Raw genomic sequence first — 4,233 nt, forward strand, 5'->3', positions numbered from 1 at the left:
AGGGGACAAGGGTGTCCTGGTGAGTGTCGTTTGTGTTGTCCATAGTCAGTGTTGTACGTCGTCTCCTCCCCCCACACAAAAGAAAATATATTTCTATTTTGGGTATATACAATAAATACTCCTAGCTAGATGGTAAATGTTAATACAATTTACCTTTCACCAATCTGTGTAAATCAATTTTATATGTCTATTTTTTTGTGTGGCTTTTAATGATTGTATAATATATATGCTGTGCCTCTCTATTTACCAATGAGGCTCTATTAGCATAATTATTGTGTATCTAACTTCGCCAACATTTTTTTGACATATTATGTGGATATGTGATACAAATAAAGTCTGCTTGTGCATTCTTTCTTTGATTTTGGGTTATCTTGCCAACAAATGGACTATTGTACAATTAGTCCTACATTTATATTGTTCTGTGCCGTAATTGTGCAATTTCCCTATACTATCTACAGCCATACATTACTTGATTGCCCAATCTCGTCTGATCTTGGAAGCTAAACTGTAATTGGCCTGGTTAGTACTTGGAAGGTGACTTCCAGGGAATACCAGGTGCTGTAGTAAAATATATTTTGGGATTGTTTTTGCACTAGGCCAGACAATATCAACATTTACATCCTAATATACTTATATTATCAATCCAATGTATCCAGTTTTGATTGTGTACATATTTACAATTCGCCTTTATATTTAATTATGATTGTGAAATCTGACTTTGATGATGGTATTACACCATCCGATTCTGAATTAACTATATGGTACTTTATTTTACTGTTGCTAATAAAAGTTATGTCTTAAACTAACTCAATTATCAGTCAATAAGAGTGCCCCACACCATAGCCCTACTTTTTTCTTCTATACTGTTCAATGTTTTACACGGTAGGTCAGAAAATAAATCTACAAGAAATTCTTTAGCCTCATGCTGTTGGGTAGTTTAGAGGGTTTTGGCTATTATTACTTCAGGAACCAAAAGGTACTGTTGTTACTGGAAAGGCCTGGGTGGCTGATAGACCTACTCTATCCTTCCAAGCTTTTATAAGATTTACATAATAGATCTGTTCTGGCTTTCTTTTCTAAGACTGGTACACTTTATAATTAACCTCACACACTTTTTCTATGATATCAATTGGTCCTTGCCACTTCGCCAAAAATTTACTTTCTATCGTGGGAACCAAAATACAGTAAGCAGGAGCAAAGGTGTGTAAATGGGCATTGTGATTCTACACCCTTTGTTGTGTCTATTGCGCCTGTTCCAAATGCACTCTCAGAACTGCAGCAATTCTTTCTTGTATTTCTTGTATCTGAGAAACATGTTCAATAAGTTTTGTAAGGACTAGATTGCTCCCCCCATGTCTCATTTACAATATCCAGCAATCCCCTTGTTCTCCCTTACAGCAAATCAAAAGGTGAAAACCCAGTGGAAGATTGTGAAACCTCTCCAATTGCCAGCAATAAATAGGGTAACAAATTATCCAAATCTTTACATCTTTATCCTCCACTTTCTTTAGCATATTGTTGAAAGTTTTGTTAAACCTCTCCACTATACCATCAGTCTCCGGGTGATACACAGAGGTCCTTAGTTGAGTAACCTTAACATCTTTATAATGTTTCTTGTCATGAATGGGGTATTCTGATCAGTTGGGATTTCCTTAGGTATTCTCACTCGGCTAGAAATTGTCTTTGTATGATGTTTTGCGCAATGGTATGGCTTCTGGATATCTGGTAACATAATCCATTAATGCCAAAATATTCAGATGATCTCTGGCAGACTTAATTAGAGGTCCAAATAAACCCATAGCTATTCTCTCAAACACAACCTCAATAATAGGTAATGGGACAAGCAGACTTCTATAGTGTGGCCTTGGAGCCGGGTACTGGTACTCAGGATGCTCAGTAGTCAAATACATCTCTATGGATCCCTTGTCACTGTAAAATTCTCTCAGAGGTTTTTTCTATCCCTAGATGTCCTGCAGTTATGTGACCACGAGCCAGGTCTCACACTGTTCTTCTGTTTGCCTTAGGAACTATCAATTGTTTCACAATATCCTCCTTTTTTTGGACATATGATACAATAAATCTTGACTTACTGCCATGGATATGACAACCTACTACCATCAACCACTTTTCCATTCCCTCTAGCCTTTACCAGAGTATGGTCTTTTACTGTTCTGAGGTAAACATATATTTTCTTAATTAAAAATCAGGCATGCAGTCAACTGATTTGGGTGTAGTAGGCATGGTCGGCGGTTCAAATCCTGACAGCGGCAGCCCGACAAGGGTGAAGATCCTGATCATCCCTAAGGTAAGTATCGCTAACCTTATTCCCTCCCTAACCCTCCCTTAGAGGTGCCTAACCCTAACCTTCCTCCCAAGTGCCTAACCCTAATCCACCCTCTAAGTGCCTAAATCTAACCCCCCCCTTCCCCGCAGCCTAAACCTAAGTCCCCCAGGGGGATGCCTAACCCAAACCTCCCCCTGGGGGTGTCTAACCCTAACCCCCCCTTCCCCTAGCCTAAACCTAACCCTCCTGGGGGGTGCCTAACCCTAAGTCCCCCCGGAAGGCCTAAACCTAACCCTCACCCCCCGCGTGGCTGTCCACGCCCAGTGCCCTGCTTACCTTCATTCGATGTGCCAAGCGTCGGTCTTCCGCAGTATGGTTAATGACAGGCGTCGAGTTTTCGACGCCTGTCATTAGTACCACACCGGGATTAGAAAGTCTGGAAGCCGGCGGTCGGCATTTAGACCGTCGGCTTCCAAACTACATCCCACTGGTTCAACAACATTGAACATTTCTTCAGTAATGGTTACATCATTCTGCCCCCCACTGCTGCTCTTGTAATTTTCTGGCTCCCCAGTCATGCTTGGAATAAAAAAAAGACATCAGACTTGGAACATTCCAACTGCCACTGTATCAATCACATTATCAAACAGGTCTGGGTTATTTATTTCTATAACCAATTGGTTTTCCCAGAGCTTCCAGGAATGGGAAAAAAATCTCTCCCCAATATAGCATCAAATAAAGAACTAATCCCACAGTGACCACCATGGTACCACACTGTGTTTCTGTGTTCACTTCAGCAGTATCATAATGCCAAGTATCCTCATGTATACAGGTTACATCAACAGTTTTCCCCTGACATTTTATGGGGCTCACCAACTCTGCTTTTACAAAAGTAACCAGGCTACCAGAATCTAACAGAGCCTCTACCCGTTTGCCTTCTACAGTAATTATACACATTTGTTTAGCTTGCTAAGACTGTTGGTCTGCAGTGCAGGAAAGATAAGCAAAGAAAGATACTCTGAGATTTACATAAACAGTATCACATTGCATAGGTACAGAGGTAAGTTGACGCTGCAAGAAGGCTCATGCCATCACATCTAATACATCTAATCTTATTTTTATCAAGTCTTTTACGAGGTGGAAACCTTCCTGGCACAGCTGGCCCAGCTCCAGGTTCCAAGCCTATAGTCTCTAGATTGTTAAGTTCATTCCACCGCCCAGCACTCTTTCCCCTTGGAACAGTCTTACCAGAGGTCAGTGTAATTGCTGTTGCAGGTCTAGGGGCTGGTTCCTCGGCTCTCCACCATTTCCACAAGTTGGTCTGCTATTTTAGGGTCTCCATGGCTCACTTACTTGCGCAGAACTTACCGGCAGGGACCATAGATTTGGGTCCATAGTGACGCTTTCTATGATCTTTGGCCCTGTTAGTCTATGGCTTTAGCCACTTCCTGGTGAAATTGATGAGCTCATGCATTTGAGAGTGGGAAGGTTTATCCACTTGGTATCCCCAGCGATGAACTTATTGTGCTCGAACAGACATCGTGATACCCAAACAAGTTAGAATTTCACTTTTTAGTTTGGCATACTTCTTGTCATCAGCAAGGCTCAAGTTAAAATAGGATTTTTGCAGTTCTTCTAACAGAAAGGGTGGAAAAAGGCCTGCCCACTGGGCTTTAGACCAACTTTCCCACTCAGCTGTACTTTGACACTCTGGGCCTGATTCAGACCCGCTCGCGAGCGCTGAGCACTCGCAAGTGGGTCGATGTTGCCCAAGTGCACATGCGCGAGACCCGAATAACGATGGCCAAGCCGTCGTTATAGGTCTCGCACCAAAGGGGGCGTGCTGTCGATGGTGATTGACAGCATGACCCCTTTGGTGGACGTGCCAGGGGCGTGGCTGCCCAGACGGAGGCGTTCCCATGGGAACACCTACCGTCTGGGGCCGGCCC

At 42.6% G+C, this 4,233-nt stretch overlaps 1 pseudogene; it reads left to right on the forward strand.

Annotated features, from left to right (window-relative positions):
• The first annotated feature begins 450 nt into the window (after positions 1-450).
• Positions 451-567, forward strand: LOC148524916 (5S ribosomal RNA; annotated as a pseudogene).
• The last annotated feature ends 3,666 nt before the right edge of the window (positions 568-4,233 follow it).

Source organism: Taudactylus pleione, unplaced genomic scaffold (genome assembly GCF_031769625.1).
Source record: "Taudactylus pleione unplaced genomic scaffold, aTauple2 ptg000114l, whole genome shotgun sequence".
NCBI lineage: Eukaryota > Metazoa > Chordata > Amphibia > Anura > Myobatrachidae > Taudactylus > Taudactylus pleione.